This window comes from Lissotriton helveticus, chromosome 5_1 (genome assembly GCF_964261635.1).
Source record: "Lissotriton helveticus chromosome 5_1, aLisHel1.1, whole genome shotgun sequence".
NCBI lineage: Eukaryota > Metazoa > Chordata > Amphibia > Caudata > Salamandridae > Lissotriton > Lissotriton helveticus.
In genome coordinates this window covers 823,352,935-823,372,234 of record NC_136065.1, presented here as the reverse complement: position 1 = coordinate 823,372,234, position 19,300 = coordinate 823,352,935, and positions in this window count along the sequence as shown.

Sequence of the window (19,300 nt, the reverse complement as noted above, 5' to 3'; positions counted from 1 at the left end):
ATTTGTGCATGCAAAGTCGGTCGTACGGAATGTACGACAAGCATTCACAAAGCATTAATTTGTGGTACAACTGATTATCCTTTTGCAAAATCTGCATGCTGAATTTGCGTGCCCCAAATAGCGAGTCGCCATTTGGCGACTTGCTATTCTTCATGTACAAACACGTCGCAATTTGCGATAATCTGCAAATTGGTCGGTTGGCACATGCAATTTACAATGAATCAATAACAGGCCCAGAATGCATCAGAAATATTTGTACAATGGCTGCCCTGTACGTGAGAGCGAGGAGGATGTGGCTACTGGCTGCTCAGCAGAGGAGGTGGAGACAGGAGATGATTTTCAGAGTCAGGCTAACCTTGTTTGAGAAGACAGAGGGTGAGATATAAGAGCAGTAAAGGCTGAGTAGCACTGTGATTCTAGAGCTAATAGGCACCTTGAAGCCACAACTAGAAAGCAGAACCCAGCGCAGCAATGCAATCCTTACCCATGTACAGGTGTTGTGCTCCCTCCACCTATTGGCCAGTGGAAGTTACCAAGATGTCATTGTAGTGGCTGGAGGGGTGTTACAGATTGCGCTTTCGTGTTTCTTTCTCGATTTCTTAGATGCCATGCTCCACCACATACACCAACACATCTACCTGCTCAGGGATGATGTGGAACAACAAAACACAGAAATGTGCAATTCTACCGAATAGCAAGAATTACACAGGTCTTTGGGTGCATAGATGCGCCCCATGTGCCCATATGTTCCCCATCTCACATAGAATACATATTCCAGAACCGAAAAAGCACACATTCCCTCAACATTCAAGTTGTCTGCAATGCACACAACATCATCATGGAAATTGCAGCCAAATATCCAGGGAGCAACCATGACTCATACATCTTTAGGCACAGTTCCATGTACCAGTGACTGGAAAGAGGGGAATTTGATGAAGGATACCTACTAGGTACTGAAATGTCATGTCCACAGTGAAATGTAATGGCACATTTATTACTCTCTTTATGTTGTTTCACCCATAACTATGTCTCACCAGGTGACGTATGCCTTGTGGCCATGAATACTCACACCATACCTGTCTCCCAACAACCCACATGAAAGGCAGTACAACATGGCACAGAGGCGCACCAGGTCCACGATTGAGTGCACATTTGGCCTCCTCAAATCGCGCTTCTGGTGCCTTCACAAGAGTGACGGAGCCTTGCAATATGCAGCTGAGACGGTATGCTAAATAGTGGCAACCTGTGCCAAGCTCCTCAACATTGCCTGCAGGGTGGCTTGCCCATAGACGTGTCTGAATCCGGTTTGGAGGATGAGGACCCTGGCTCACCTGCCCAACAGCCAAGTGAGGGAAGCACAACAGCAGAGGTGAGAAGGTGCACAGACCACATGGCCAGACGTTATTTTACAAGGTACGTCCTACCCATTGACACACTACCCTCTACAAATGACAGTACAAAATGTGAATTTCACAATTAATGTTTCCCTTGTTTTTCAGGGCACACAAAAACCTTGGTGGACAACCTGGCCATCATCATCCGCATTACATAGCAAGAGTATACATGTCAGGAGGTTACTCCATCACCAACAAAACAATTATTGGGGGCAACTGTATGGCGCATCTGTAGTAATAAGTTATTTCTTGCCTCTATGACCAGCAGGGGGATCTGGCTGGTGGAATGATAGACTGGCTACTGCTGCTCCTACTCTGCATTTGTGCGACTGCAGCAGAGACACTACTGCAGCTAGACACCCCACTGTCTGCTGCCTCTCCTGCTCCTCTAATGGAAAATGTTTTGGTCTGTATTGCCTCAACTGCAGCTGTTAATTATTGCAGACCTCGCGCAGCATCACAGTGTAGGGGCCCAACTCAATCTGCACACCAAGGGTGTGTTTTGTTTTTGTCTTTGTTTGCAATCCATTGAAAGCTTTGTAAATGCTACATTAACAGAAGCAGATGTACATTGCACAGCCAACACTACACTGCAGTGCAGGATTGAACCATGCTGCAGTTGGGTGTGTTCATGACTCATGCGTCTCGACTCGCGAACTGCCATGGGCAGGGAAGTGGGTGGAACCTGCCTCACTTAACAAAAACTGTGGGTATTCTAGCAATTGTCAATAAACAAGCAATATGAGTTACCATTGCCCGTTGCTGCTGCCGCAGAGACCCCCCTTCAGCTGCTGAGTTATCTGGTGCACGGGTGCTGGCCCCAGCACTGGTGGTCTGTGCAGCTAGCAAAAACATTACACATTTTAGATGTCAAATGCACCTCCCCTTTTTATTTTCTTTAACAAAATAGAACTGCAACACATGACTACAGTCCAGTTCCCAGTATCTCCTCTCCCATCTAAAATATCACAACAATTAGAAAAGGAGAATCCACTATATTGTTTTTGTTTTGGGCCCAAATTCAGGCAATCCAATGTTAACAAATATAGCAATGATGAACAAAGAATTTGATAGATTTTTCAATATATGAAATTTTCCAGTCAGCCTAGCCAACGCTTTTGCCAGAGGCATTTTTTCGTGACACTTGAGCACAGATGCACGAAGGAGGAACATGATTTAGGGAGTACTACACCACAACGAAAAGGGATTTATTACACATGAAGATACTGAAACAGGAGGTTAAACTTTTTGCTATTTAAAAGTCACACGAGTTTGGAAAGCACAACCCTGATGAAGTCCATAGAGGACGAAATGTGTTGGCTGGGCTGACTGGAAAATTTCATGTATTGAAAAAAATCAATAAAAGTTGGATACTGGACGCATTCTTAAGACTCCTGATAACTGAATCTTATGTTTTGTTAATCATTGTTATATTTGTTAACATTGGATTGCCTAAATTTGTTTCGGAAACAAAACAATATATTGGACACTCTTTTTCTAATTATTGTGGTGTAAATTGAATAGTTGTGGCTTTTAGGCAGTGGGGCCATGAAAAGTTGAGCGTGGGATCACTGATAATATTTGGTACGATATACTTGTGCAACAGTAGCCTACACTGCTTTTGCTTATCTTTTGTGCATCTAAAATATCACTTTGAGCATTTTGTTGGTTGACAATGTTTGAAAAGCCAGTAGTCAGGCCTCCCGTGATGGAGGGGCAGAGATATGATGACTGTGCGTCATTTAAAGCACAATGAAGGGTTAGAATAAATTGGTCAATGAAGGACATTTGGTTTTGGTTGGCAAATGCAATGGGACTGTCCTCATACTACTTTCTTGCCATGCTGCACTGTCATCCAAACTGGGGGATACTGAATAATAATACATTCAACACAGCATTGGGGGGTCACCATAATCATGGCCACTATCTTGTCATTTGAGCATGAGCAAGAAATACAAAGCCTTCTCAACAAACATACGTAGAAGAGCTTGCTTGGGTCTACAAACTCTCCAATCTTCACAGTAGACTACCTAATCTAGTGTCTTAGGGTCCCATTAGGATGGCGGGCGGATTGCCCCCGCCAGGCTGGCGGTAGCCACCGCCGGCCTGGCGGGGGCAATACGCCCGCCATCCTTGCTGCAAAGATCCCCCGCCATATTAACATGGCTGGGGGGTCCGCGGCAGACGGAAAGACCGTCCGCTGCTTTTCCGCCTTGCGACCGTGGGTTTATATGGTGGCGTCTAACCGCCAGCCATATTAGGATGCACAATTTTCAATGCCTTTCTGTGGCGGCAATGCTGCCACGGAAAGGCATGAAGAGTATGCTCTTGGGGCCCGTTGCGGGACCCCAAGGACTCCGGAGGGTGTGGGGTGCACCAGCACTTCCATTCACAACATGGTAGTGCACTGCATGCCTTCCTACCATTGTGGCGGGCAGTGCTGAGTGCACCGCCCACCACAATGGTAGGAATGCTGGATGTGCCCGCCACTGTGGCGGGTGGTCCCTAGTACCGTGAGGATGGCAGGCGGGCAACGTCTGCACACCATCCTAAAGGGGGTCTTAGTCTTACAATACCAGTCCACAGGGTATAATGTTAAGGGAGAGAGACAGCATAAAAAAGCAGGAGAAAGCTGCCAAGTAAAGACACGAGAGCAAGTCAGCAACAGAAACAAGAAATAGAAGGATAATGCATGGAGGGCTCACAAGAACAAACATTAAATAGAATGAAGATCATTTGGAAAAAATGTCACAGTATAACAGAACGAAGGGAAAATTAATCTAATGGGGAGAGATAAAAGTTAAATAAATAATATTAACGGGAACAAATTGGGGCCAGCAGAGCTGTCTGCCGCAGCCATGAAGCTGGTGGTGCCGGTTGATCTTCCACCCGCCGCAGCACTGTTGGTAGCATCCTCCTCGGCCACAGTTATTAGGTTATCTTTACTTAGGGGTCGATTAGGATGGCGGACGGATTGACCTCGCCGGGCTGGCAGTGGCAATCCGTCCACCATCCTCACAGAAATGACCCCACCACATTAGGATGGCTGGGGGGTCCGCGGCGGACAGGAAGACTGTCCGCCGCTTTTCCGCCTTGTGGCCGTGGCAGAACAGGGCTAATATGGTGGCGGTGTCTATCAGACACCGCCAGCCATATTAGGATGTGCTTTGGGGATGTGCTTTGGGGATTGCCTCATTGCTGCCACGGAAAGGCATATGGTCTTTGCTTAGGGGGCCCTTGTGGGCCCCCATGGTGAAGGGGGGTGGGGGGTGCACATGGAGGGTACTTATGGTACCCCCTATGTTTCAAAGTACAACATGGCAGGCACTGCGCGGTGCCGGTCATGTTGTGCTTTGAAATGCATAACAGGCATTTTTGGCATTGCGGCCGACGGTGTTTTCAGCACCGCCCGCTGCAATGTTAAAAATGTGGCATGCACCCGCCACTGTGGCGGGTGCATCCTTATTAGAGGCACGGGACCTTCGCCCTTATGGCGGATGGTCCTTGCCCATGTCAGGATTGTGGACGGACAAAGTAACATTGTTAATAGTTCTCTTTGTGATGTTCTTAACTGTGTGTCCAGTTATTGTAGGTTGACAGTTGACGCTACCTTGACTGACCTAGCGAATGATTTTTATTGATGTATGCAACATTACTGTACGCTCATCTGTTGTAGGCTGGAAATGGATGCCACCGTTCTTGATACACTGAATGTTTTTTATTTAATTTTTTCCGGCTGTTTTTATAGGTATTTGTATTATTAATGTATTCTTTTATGGCTATTTAAGCCGAATAAAGATTTATTGAATCGAATTGATAGTGGCACAGTTAATCTCCTGGAAAATATTTTGAAGGGAAAAGGCAAACACAGTAACATATTGACATTGTACTTTTCTAATTCAGATTGTCTATTTTATCAAAGTGACCTATTCCTAATTTCTATAACTTTACCTAAGCCCTAATTGAAATTTCCTAAACTACACTTGGAAATATTAATTAATTGCATTGAATGATCTTTTCTTCACAAATCGTGCCCCTTTTTATGGGCCAACTCAGTCAGTTTCCCATTTCGATGCATAGATGCATATTGCATATTACATCACTGGAAAATTGCTTGGGACTGTACAATTTACATAAAAAGAAAGACACAGAGAAAACACTAACTCACTGATATTATATAACTGCTACTACCACAGCACCGCTATCGTAGTGACAGGCAGGAGGACAGAGGAGTCAGCATAACTTCTTAAATATCCAGCCCAAGTGAGTGCCTGCAGCAACAAGCTGAACTAGGTAGCACTCAACACTTGGCTTGCTCAAATTGGATTATATAATGTTCATTCCATTATGGTATTTGAAATTAACTTACCTCTGAGTGTGAGTAGTATGCTATTTGAAACAAAAATAGCATTATAGGACTAGACACAGCAAAATTTGTAATACTAATTACTAGTACGGACCAAGCCCTGCAACCTGGACACCCAGCAGGTAGAGCAGGTCTCTCTTCAGTCTATCATATCATCCCAGCGGGTGCATTGAACACCAGTATGTTGGCAAACGCAATGACGCACCATCCCCCAAGGCAGCAGACACTCCCGTAGGTCCTACCCACTCCCAGGCCAGCAGCCTCCTGCCAGCATGGAGGAGAGGTGGCGCTGCACAAAAAAAAAAAAAATCAGGTTCGACCACCTCCTGCTCACAAAAAATTATGCAAGGCTGTAACCCCTGGTGGCAAAGGCACACGTAGGGTGTGTGGTTCGCTGCAGCCCCTGCACTGAAGCCGCCTCTCCCACACTCGTAAAATACATCAACACAAATACACACACTAAGGAAATAAATGTAAAACAGGGAAGGATAAGCAAGGATGGCTATGATATAGTAGGGAGTAAAACGTAGGCCCAGCACCATGAACAGAATAGGAAAAACAATCAGCATGAATGGGTGGGTGAGCTCAATTTCGCACGTCCGCGCGGAGTTAGGCAGAGTTTGGCAAGTTTATTTTTTCACTCTGCAGATTTCCACATAGAGGAACTCCGCAAACTCTGCTCACCCCTACTTATTAATACCAGGGGACCCCAGCCCCAGCAGCCAAAACCAATGAAAAAGTGAGCACATAAGTACATAAATACCTCATATATAATGCATAATTAAAGGGAGGGGCCTTGCATCCCCACCTTCCCAAAAAGTAGTAGACCTGGGGATCCATCTCCCAGGGCCAAATGCTTTTAAAATGGGGAGGGGGTGTGCAGACCCCTTCTTGACTCTTCTTTGGCCCTTGGAACCCCATTCCCGGGGGTGCATGTTATTTAAAAAAGGGTAAGGGGCCACATGGCCGCCTTCCCAGAGCCTTAGTAGACCATGGGGACCCCATAACCCAGGGTAAAAGTCCAATAAAAAGGTGAGGGGGCTATGCTGTCCCCTCCACAAGCCTTATTAGGCCCTGGGGACCTCATTCCCTGGGGCTGTATTTCACAAAAAAGGGGAGTGGGCCATTCTGCACCCCTTCCTGTGACTTTTCAGGACATGGCATCGCATACTCGTGATCAAAATGCATTATTAAGAGGAGGGGCATGTAGCCCCCACCTAAAGCCGGAAGGGTGGCCACATGCCCTCCTACCCGAGCCTTAGTAAGCCACAGGGTCCACATACACTGGGGCCAAAGTACATAATTAAGAGGGGGCATGCATCTCCCTTCCCCGAGCCTTATTAGGTTCTGGGGACCCGATCCCCTAGGACCACATTTGATTATAAAAACGAGAGTGTCACGCAGCTACATTCTCAAGACTTTGTAGGCCTCTGGCCTTAATTTATTACAGTTGAGTGCCCTGGTGCCGTCCCGGGACACCCACCAAGCAACATATTAAGGGCTACGGAGGGAGCTGCAAGGCCCTTTGGCCCCAGCCAACTCCCCACATGAGGCGGGAGCTGGCATTGCTCGTACACAGAGGAAGCAGGTATTTAAATCTTGCTCCCTCCAGGTGAAAGCAATATCTGCTTTGTTTACCTGCCTGTGGGCAACAGAAGTCTACTACCAGCTGGCGGAAGCATGTTTAAATCTCCCACAAGCTGGAAGCAGACTTGACTCCCCTGCCCTCCCTACTGCAGACAGGGAAGGCAAGTTTTCTCAGATGTGGTGGAGATTTAAAAATGCTCTCACAGGTTTCCCTGCCCATGCTAGTGCAGGCAGGGAAACTACAGTGTCTAAGTGGTAGACTTTCCGGGACACAGTTAATGAGCTGACTCCATGTGATGGGGCCCCAAGGCCGTTAAAGGCTGAGGGATGGTGGCCGTCTCTTATAGGTTCTTTAGGCCTTGGGGGATTGGGTCCTGGGGCCTTTTAGCACTAGGTAGGGTGGCTTCATGGCCACCTCCCCCTTTTTGATTGGTTTTGGCCTGAGGGTAGGGGGCCCCAGGGCCTATTCAGGAGCAAATTGGCCCAACTGGAAAAAGCTCCCTGGGCCAATCAGAATGCTCTGTTTTTAAACTGTCCAGATCTACAAGTAGTTTTGAATCTCAATGTATTAAAAACTACTGAACTGATTACACCAAATAACAAAAAGCACAATCTGAGGGCCAAGATCAAGCTCCCTCCCTAATTTAGTTTAAATCCGTTCAACAGTTTTTGCGGTAGTGTTGCCTAAAGAAGTCTATGGAAAATGCCTGGGCAACTTTGTGTAGGGATATCACTTTTTTCTCAGCCCCCACTTGACGGATGACTATAATACTATCCAGGAAGGAGCTGAGGTGAATTTTCTTTTTTTGGAAAGCTGTGTGAAGATTTATCTAACGGCACCAAACCAAAAAAACTCGTTATCTATGTAAAAGCAATCTTAAGTATAACTACTCAGTGGCAAAATTCAATGTGTTATCTGTGTTGAGGACATTACGAATCCTAGTGTTCACTTGGCCACCCAGAGAATAGTCACCCAGAGCTTTTCAGCTTTGTTCATTTTCTCATAAAACCACTGTTAGAATCACAATAGCTCCATTTCAGAATGTTTCAATAACATTAAGTTAATCTAACCCTCAGTGCCACCATTTCTTTGAGTAATCTAAGACAGCCTTTGTACTTATATTTTTATTAATTTGTTACCAAGTCTTTTAGGAGATCTGCCTTTAGGTCACACACACTTTTCTTCTTATTGTGTGTCATTATGAGTTTTTCTCTGATAAAGGTCTTGAAGGCATCCCAAATTGTATTGAAAGGGACCTCCCTGTTGGCATTGTGTGTAAAGAACTAATCTATCATGTCTCTTAGTTTTCATTCATTTAGTATATCATTTGTATGTTGAAATGTATTTTCCATTCTCTGTTCTTTTTTCTAGACCCACCTCAAAAGTGTAGTCCCATATAACTAGGGATCGGTAGAAATTGTGAGCATCTTTATGCTCACCGTATTCCTTAACTCCAATTACTCTCGGCTGCAACAGACCTTGGGTGCGAGCTAAAAAAGTGAATTTGCTTTCTGATGGGTTCACATTTCTACAGACATCATGTACTCCCAGATTGGAGAAGGCCCTAGTCATTGATCAGGGCATACTGCTTTGATAAGATTTATTTTGGTGGTTTATGCCATAAAAACAAAGCAAATAAATAGATATAGTATGTTAAAAATATAGACAGAGTCATTCTAGTATGATAGCCATAGCAACACAGCATACAGAAGAAATTAGTTATTTACAATGGTACAGGTAACATCATCACATCCCTACAATTGATGCTCCTTACATGAAAAAGCAAAGCTGTAGAACACCATAAAATAATAAATTACAATGTAAAAAATACAATAGCAGTTACAATTTTATAAAAGAGCGTATCTATCAAAAATACTAGTACTAACAAGTATGAGACCCAAGGCATTGCAACATACATAAAAAGCTAGTTGTTGCTCTAGTAGAAATTATATCACCTCAGACAAGTCACCACAATGAATGCTCATGTATGATTTTGCAAAGTACATTTAGAAAAAGACCATAAAAAAAGTTAAAATACAAGTACAATATAACAATACAATTTAAATGATCATTGGTAGTTCGTTGGAAGGGGCCTACTAAAACATAAATTAGGCATCAGAGCAACAAAGAAAAATGCAAGTCGCATAGCTTTAAAATATATCCTACCAAAACATGCTACCAGTGTACTTAGATGGTTTGTAGGTTGGTAAAACAAACTTAAAATTGTGCTGAGTGGGTTATTGCCGACTCTCAGAAAAGCGGTGGACGGACTTTCCGTCTGCCGCAATACCCCCCGCCATAATAATATGGCGGGGGTAAAACCCGGTGGAAATGGCGGGCGGATCACCACCGCCGGCCCAGCTGTGGTGATCCACCCGCTATCATATTCACCCATAAAGTAGGGGCCAAAACACAGCTTTGACTAATGCCTTTATTTCTCTTGATGGAAAACGGGTCTGTAAGCTCGCCCTGACTCCCCATCGAATCTGAGTGGAGTTCCCTTTATGTATACAAATTAATAATGCTAAAAGGTTCTGTGGCATGCCCATGAGGACAATAACCAGTCATAGCTTCTTGTAGGGGACTATGTCAGATGCTGACATGAGACTGACAAAGGCAACATAAATGCTGCCCCTACCAGTCTCTACTGTTCTCCAATATAAGAGCAAGAAGTTGAAGACCTAGTCTATGGTACCTGGTCAATGTACTTGTTTTCTTACAAAAGCCAGCTTTATCAATAGTCCACTCCTGTATCTTGGCCTGTATAAGCTGTGCAAATTTTTTGGGGACACAGTCTATCAAAATGATTGGCTGTAGTTACCTGGCAGAGAGCTGTTACCTTTTTCATAGATATCGATGACTTTGGCTCCCTTTCAGGAGTCCGGTATAGGGGCTCCACATACAATGGCCTTTGCTAAAATAAGAATGTACTTGGCCAGTTTACTCTGTCCTGAAGAGATATGTCAGCTGGTATACCATCTGGTCTTGATGCTCTACCTATAGCAATTGCATCTAGGGCAAGGGAGACATCCATTTGCTCAAATAGGAAAACATCTGGGGCAAGGGAATAGTTTATGAAGGGGACACTGTACTTATCATTCACTTTAGTGGGAGAATGGCTTACAGGATATAAATTAGAAAAATGGTCGAACCAAGAAGGGGGAGTTATGAAGTTTTGGGGAGGGGGTGCTCAACCGTTCCTTCATCATGTCAGGACATATCATTGCTAGTGCACTTTTTGTGTGGCTGTCTATCTAGTGTTATGCTTGGAACAGTATTGATGTCCTACCCAAATGAGGTCACAGACTAAGACACCCTGTAGGAGTTATTTCCGAGATGACAAGGATTCCTGCAGTTGAGCATTTGGAGTTTATGATTTCAACAGTGTGACTGTTTTTGCTTCCATTCAGCTGGCGTTATAACAGCCTACTGTCTTTGTTATTACATATTTCTTCTGTATTTTAAATGCAAGGTCTATAATTGATGAAATACACTTCGAAGGTATGGGGGACAGGATGCTCCACACTCCCATGACAATACTGGTTCCACTGATATTTGATTGCCATTGTCTATGGGGCTGTTTCAGTCAGGCTCATGTCACAACCATGAGTAGCCTACTATGCTTCCTCCACCTGCCCCTGGGCTTCATCACAGAGGGCCAAAAGCCACTTGCTCACATGTTCAGAGCACTAGAGGCCCGTTAGAAGCTAGCGAAGACCACCAGAAATGTTTCCGTGTCCTAGTGCTTTTCAAGTTTACCCCAATGTTCTACACTTTAATATCACCACTGATGGGCTTACACATGTATCAACGATTACCAATGCAGGCTCCTCACTTCTCAATGCAGTAGCTAACCAGCTGTGTTCGAAAGCCTTCCACCAGAAACGTAAACAATTTCCAATTCCTCCCTTGCCAGCAACGATTCCCCCAGAGTGACCCCTGGGTCAAGCAGCACTTCCCTGTGCATTTGCCATGCATTACCTTGAAAGGTCACTACGTCTGCTTTATGCAGTATGTATGAAAGGCCAAAGATGACCAGCCATTCCCGTCACACCAGCAATAAATCCATATTTGTAAAGCGCAAACTATTCACCCTTATGGGTCTCAAGGCACTGGGGACCATTGTGGAAATTAAGTGAGCTATTGCCCAGAGTCACATGGTGCTGAGATGAGCTGCCGCGGAGGATCGAACCGTGAACCCTGTACTCCGAAGTCAGCTGCCCTGGAAGCTGTACCACACCTCTCCACAGCATTGCTCATTCTGCTTGTCTCTTGACTATCCACTGATCTCCATCTGGCATCAATCATTCCACAGGTGTTGCACAATCAATATCTCAAAGTGTTTACAGTGTACAATCTATTGTGGACACATTTCTAGTGACCTTCGGTAGCTAATATCTTGGAGATCACCACCAGAGCATCTCCATTGCCTCTGCATTGGCCACAGCCCCAGTATTGGCCACAGCCCACTAGGCCTGATCATCAGAGTGACTTGGGTGTGCAGTAAGTTCAGGACTTAGGGTGGTTTAGAGTGTGAAGTGATATTTGTTGCAACATTCTTTAATTTTAGAAGTAAAATGAGCAGTATGTTTAATTTGTAAGCTTCCTTTATTAACCACAGAACATTGCAATTATACAGCTCCCTTTGCCAGTGCACTGCTGGTAGGGAGCTTTCTTACTAAGATTGAACCCTCTGGCAAACAAATCAAACAAAGATCCTGTTGGACTTGGCCCTTTTTGCAGGGTCATCCCTAAACTTATTGCCTTTCTCCCCGCCTTATTTCTGACATGGTGTTTGTGGTTTTATGCCACTGAGTACTTTAGCACGGCTATCCAGTGCAAGGTGCGTGCGCTCTCTGTGTGCATTTGGTTAGGTTGGCCTGCCCTCCCAAAGGAATGCATTGGGGATTCCCTGATCAGTGTGTCAGTGGTAATTCCTGGTATGGGAGGAGCAGCGTGGTCAAGTTTAGTATGCATGGAATTGTAATGTTAAACGTTGCGCAATAGTGGGCACAGATTTATTATGACTATTTGAGAAATGCCACTTTTAGAAGTTTGCATTTCAGTGTGTTAAGAGTCTGCCTGCCTGATGTGAATTGCATGTCTGGCTTGTGAGTTACAGGGGCTGGGAGGTGTGTGGTTCCGGGATGGGCAGGGTGAGTCAGCGCTAGACATAATTGGACATCTACATTTGGAGTAGTGGGAGGAGTAATCCCCTGACCCTGAATAGGAGTGTGCCTGCCCTGTACAATGCTAGCTCCCCCCCAGTGGTGTGTCTGATCACCTAGCCCCCACATGACAAAGGGGAAGTGGAGCTTGGAAAACAAAGTGCTCCAAATCCCCCTGAACCAGTTGCATCTGGTTCCCCCAAACCCTACACTGCAAACGAATGCCTAACATAAATACAGGGGCTGTGACCTCATGAAGTTGTTCTGCTCTGTGCTGGTGCCGTTCCTGACTTGCTGGGGGCTTGTTGCTGCTGGGGCCCAGGAGGAACTGCCATGGGGGCTTACCTCCCTGCTGGAGGGCCCTATGTGCTGGGCTCCCTTGGCCCAGCATTGCTCCCTTAATCTTACAGGACTTTGTGCTGCATCTTGCTCCCTGTAAGCGCATTATTTTAATTTTCCCCAGAAGAGGAAGCACGAGGGCTTCGCATCACTTAGCTGCAGCTCTCTTAGAGGGAATCCCGGTGTGAGGAATTCTCCCATGATGCTAAGAATCACGGGTGCCCAGCCCGCTTATGCTGCAATTTTGCTCGCGGGTGCCCACCCCACTTATGCTGCTATTTTGATTGTGGGTTCCCACCCCACTTATGACTTGCCTTGGCGGGTGCCCACCCCGCTTCTGCCTTATTTTATTTGTAGGTGCCCACCCCGCATTCTGAAGAGGTAATCACCGCCACGGCCCAGGGAGCACCAAAAGCGGAAGACAGGCACCCGTGCCTGACTGTGGGCGGGGCCTGCTACAGCAGCAGGACGGAGCTTTGTGGGCTTCATTTCTGCCTCCTCCTGCCTTGGGGAAGCCATCCGAAGCCTCGCACGCTCAGCATCGAGGGCCCAGGTAAAGTGAGGAAAGGCCCGGTGGGTGCCAGGCCTCCTCCTCCCCCACACTGTGCCACGCATTTGTTTGGTTATTTGGGGTAGATCGTGCTTAGGCCCCCATAACTTTTTGTCCACATAAGGTATCCAAGCCAAATTTGTGTACTTTTCTTCCAACATCCTGAGGCTTCTGAAGATACCCATGGTTTGTGGATTCCCATGGGGAGGCACCAAAAAATTAGGCAAAATACAGCTACATTTGTTTTTTGTGCAAAAATGGGAAAAATATGCTGCAGAAGACAGCGTCTGTTTTTCCCCCGGCTAATGTTATCAACAAAGGCTTTGTGGTGATAACATCACCATCTTCCCAGCTTTCAGTAACAGCAAAACTTTTGCAAGAAAACCAACATTTTCTACACAGTTTTGTCATTTTGCTGGGACATAGCCTATTTTTCCTTTCTTTGCTTTCAACCGCCTTCCAGTTAGTGGGTGAAATGGATGTGAAACCAATAATGGATTTCGGAAGCATTTTTTGAAAAGTAGATAATATTCTTAACTCAGCAAGGGATCATTTGTGTAGATCCATCAAGGTTTATTTTTATAGAAACTAACAGTTGAAAATAAAAAAATATTGAAATTGAGTTGAAAACAAATGCCATTTGTGACAACATTTTCAACTGTAACATTTTCTAAGTATGACAGATTTTTTAAAGTAATATACATTTACATCCGATGGACCCTTCTGGTTGTGGGGATATATAGGACTTGTGGGTTCACCAAGAACCCAAGAAACCCAGAGACAATAACTGAGCTGCATCTTGCAATGGTTTTTCATTGTGTACCGAGTATATAGCAATTCATTTGGTAAAATAAAAAGAGTGAAAAATAGGTACGAAGAAAACCTATATGTTTCTGAAAAGGAAACAAAATATACAGTTTAGAAGAAGTGGCCATTTGCACATATCCAAAATTGTGGGTACCCATATAAGCATTTTCAAAATGACTACTCTTTTTTACAAATTGACTTACATCTGGAAGGCAGAAATGCAAAGAAAGTCAATTGATAATAATGTTTTTTCTTCTATTCTGTGTTCCCCTACGTATCCTGATAAAAATGCTACCTCACTTGTGTGGGTAGGCCTAGTGCTCACGACAGGAAACGGCCCAAAACGCAACGTGGACACACCACATTTTTCCTGTGAAAACTGACCCTTTTTTTGCAATGTGCCCAGCTGTTGATTTTGAACCCGAGCTCAGACAGCACATAAGGAAACCTAGCAAACCTACACATTTTTGAAAACTAGACACCCAGGGGAATCCAGGATGGGGTGACTTGTGTGGCTCTCACCAGGTTATGTTACCCAGAATCCCTTGCATACCTCAACTTTGTCAAATAAACACATTTTCCTCACATTTCTGTGATGGAAAGATCTGGAATCTGCTGTAAGCCACAACCTTCGACCCACCCAGCATTTCCCAAAGTCTCCTAATAAAGATCATATCTCACTTGTGTGGGTGGACCTAGTGCTTGTGACAGGTAATAGCCCAAAACTCAACGTGGACACATAACATTTTTCCAGTGAAAACAAACCTTTTTTTTTGCAAAGTGCTCAGCTATGGATTTTGAACCCTAGCTCAGCCAGCACCTAGGGCAACCTAGCAAACCTATATTTTTTTTAAGTCAGCCATAGGCACCAGGAGAATCCAGGATGGGTTGACTTGTGTGGCTCTCACCAGGTTCTATTAACCAGAATACTTTGTAAACCTGAAACATTGTCAAAAAACAATTTTTTCTCAAATTTCTGTTTTGGAATGTGCTAGAATCTGCGGGGAGCCACAAAACTTCCACTCACCCGGCATTTCTCAAAGCCTCCTGCTAAAAATGATACCTCACTTGTGTGTGTAGGCCTAGTGCTTGTGACAGTTTTCCGGGACCGCAGATACTGGTGTTACATTCAAAAAGATGACAATTGAGCAACTACAAACAAGACATTTTTGCCCTGAAAAAGCCCTCCGCCTGCTAGCCCCTTGGGTAAAAAACATGTCAACTGTCATTTGTCTACTGGCATTTTGAAAAAGAAACACAGCATAATATATTGTGAAAAGCAGAATTGATTTGGAATTCATTATCCTAGATACGATTAACAACTATTAGGCACAGATCTCTCTACGAACCGAAATCAGCATAAAAAATGACAATTCACAAAATGACCTGGCTTTGCAAGGGGGGCACCTGCGGTCATGTCTCCAGGCTCGGCGTCCATAAAGGGAAACCTATCAAACCCAGGCATTTCTGAAAACTAGACACCCGGGGAGTGCAAGGATGTGTGGGCATCATCCACAAGGACACCCTCAGAGTCTCGACCAACACCGAAGACACCCTCACCACTGCCAAGCACATGCACTTCCAGATCCACACCGACCCCAACACCACCCTCAGAGGAACACTCGTCTACAGACCACCCGAGCCCCGACCACAGTTCAGTTACACCATCGCCGAACTCATCAGCACCGGCGCCCTCGCCTCCACGGACTACATCCTCCTCGGGGACCTGAACTTACACAAAGAGAACGACAACGACACCAACTCCACCGCCCTGATCAACAACCTCGCCAACCTCGCACTCAAACAGCTTGTGACGTCACCCACCCACGCCGCCGGACACACACTGGACCCCATCTTCTCCGCAAGTCCCCACGTCTCCTTCAACCACACCACCGAACCCCACTGGACAGACCACAGATGCGTCCACTTCACCTTCAGAAAACCCACCACACACCACCGCACCCAACAGATGCCACACCGCTGCTGGGGCAAGGTCACCGAGGACCAACTGACCACCACCCTTGCCCTGGGACCACCCGCCGACCCCACCGACCCCGACACCACCACCATCAACCTCAAACAGTGGATCAACGACTGCGCCAACACCCTTGCCCCACTCAAGATCTTCGCCACCAATCACACCTACAAGAAAGCCGCATGGTTTACCAAAGACCTCCGGACCTCCAAGCGCACCTGTCGGAAGCTGGAGAAGAGCTGGCTCCGTGACCAAACACCAGACAGCTACACAGCCCACAAGGGCGCCACCCGCAGACACCACCAACTCATCAGGCCCGCCAAGAGGACCGCCGTCAAGGACCACCTAGACAGCAACGCACACAACAGCCAAGAGATCTTCAACATTGTGAAAGAACTCTCCAACCCCAGCTCCAACACCAACGACATCCCTCCATCACAATACCTGCGCGACTCACTTGCCACCTTCTTTCACTGCAAGATCACCGACATCCACGACAGCTTCAACACCGCCATCCCCACATCCACCGCCGAGACCACCACCCCCGAGACCATCACCCCTGCGACTACCACCCGCACCAGTCGCATGACCGCCTGGTCCAACGTCTGCGACGAAGACACCACCAAGACCATGAACTCCATCCACTCTGGATCCCCATCTGACCCATGCCCTCACCACGTTTTCAGCAAAGCCAGCACAGCCATCGCACCCCACCTCCGGAAAACAATCAACATCTCCTTCGAGACAGCAACCTTCCCGGAGAGCTGGAAGCACGCCGAGATCAACGCCCTACTGAAGAAACCCAAGGCGGACCCCAAGGACCTCAAGAACGTCCGGCCCATCTCCCTGCTCCCTTTCCCGGCAAAAGTCACGGAGAAGATCGTCAACAGACAGCTGACCCGCTACCTCGATGACAACAACATCCTGGACCCATCCCAGACCGGCTTCCGCAGCAACCACAGCACCGAGCCCGCCCTCATCGCCGCCACCGACAACATCAGGATCCTCATGGACCAAGGAGAAACAGCCGCCCTCATCCTTCTGGACCTATCAGCAGCCTTCGACACAGTCTGCCACCGCACCCTACCAGCACGCCTCCATGATGCCGGAATCCAAGAGAAGGCCCTGGCCTGGACCACATCCTTCCTCTCCGGCAGAACCCAAAGCGTTCGCCTCCCACCCTTCCGCTCCAAGACCACCGAGATCATCTGCGGCATCCCACAGGGATTATCCCTCACCCCGATGCTGTTCAACATCTACATGACACCACTCGCCCATGTCGCCAGACAACATAGCCTCAACATCATCTCCTACGCCGACGACACCCAGCTGATCATCTCCCTCACCGAAGACCCCCACACCGCCAAAGCCAACCTCCACAGAGGAGTGAAGGCCATCGCCAAATGGATGAAGGTCAGCAGACTGAAGCTGAATTCAGACAAGACGGAGGTCCTCATCCTCGGCCCCAACCCCTCAGCCTGGGGCGACTCCTGGTGGCCAACATCACTAGGTACAGCCCCAGAACCCACCGACCACGCACGCAACATGGGGGTCATCCTTGACTCTGCCCTCTCCATGACCAAGCAGGTCAAAGCCGTCTCTGCTTCCTGCTTCAACACCCTCCGAATGCTCTGCAGGATCTTCAAATGGATCCCCTCCGACATGAGAAAAACCGTCACCCAGGCCCTCATCACCAGCAGACTGGACTACGGGAACGCCCTCTACGCAGGAACAACAACCAAGCTCCTGAGATGGCTACAACGCATCCAGAACACCTCAGCACGACTGATCCTCGACGTCCCCCGACGCAGCCACATCACACCCCATCTGAGAGGCCTGCATTGGCTCCCCGTCGACAAGAGGATCACCTTCAAACTCCTCATCCAAGCACACAAAACCCTGCACAACGCCGGACCAGCATACCTCAACAACCGACTCAGCTTCTACACCCCCACCCTGAGCCTCCGATCCACCAACCTCGCCCTCGCTACAGTTCCAAGCATCCGGAAAACCACCGCCGGCGGCAGATCCTTCTCCTACCTAGCCGCGAAGACCTGGAACACTCTCCCTACCAGCCTACGACAGACCCAGGACCTGCTGGCCTTCAGAAGACTTCCCAAGACCTGGCTCTTCGATCAGTAGTAGCCCCCCTCCCCCCCCCCCCACAGCGCCTTGAGACCCTCACGGGTATGTAGTGTGCTTTACAAATGATGATGATTGATTGATTGACTGATTGCGTATTCGCACCAGCACCTACTCTGCACAGACACAGTCATCACCAATACCCAACTAAAAAAAACTCAACACAAACCAACACAATACACATTGTGCACAAATTCAAGGAAAATGTCACACACATTCAAACAAAAGCTAAATAGGCTGCTATTATGGCAACATTTCCAAAGAACACATTAATGCAGGTCATTAATACACATTTGTAGTAAACAATATAAAAAACTGTTCCCTTACCAAACACTTGCTACTAAATAAACTGCCGCTCTACCAGTGCCGAAACCACAAGCACAAGTTACACCAAAGTAAAACAAAAGCTTTGCACTAAAATGAAAAGGAGAAAATTAAAAGTTATGATCACAATGAATGAATCAATCAATCAATCAATCAATCAATCAAGACATTTATAGAGCGCACTACTCACCCGTAGGGTCTCAAGGCGCTAGGGGGGGGGGGGGGTGCCGCTACTGCTCGAACAGCCAGGTCTTGAGCTTCTTCCTGAAGGAAAGGTGGTCTTGGGTCAGGCGCAGGTCGGGAGGGAGGGAGTTCCAGGTCTTGGCGGCCAGGTAGGAGAAGGACCTTCCTCCTGTTGTCGCTCTTCGGATGCGGGGGATGGCGGCGAGTGGCAAAACACGCAGTCCATCAGCCAAACTACGTTTAACACACTGGGGGCACATGCGCGTACAAATACAAGGCCTATAGGGACACAAACAGCCAGAAAATTCCCCCCGAAAAGAGAGTGACCCTTGCCCAAGGGGCCACTCCTCAAAACATTTTGCTCCATAAACATAAAATCCCTGGCGTTCCAGCTCCCTTTGGAGCAGATGGGCCTAAAATATATGGCCGATCTGACCCCAAGGGGGGCAGAAATTGCCAAAACA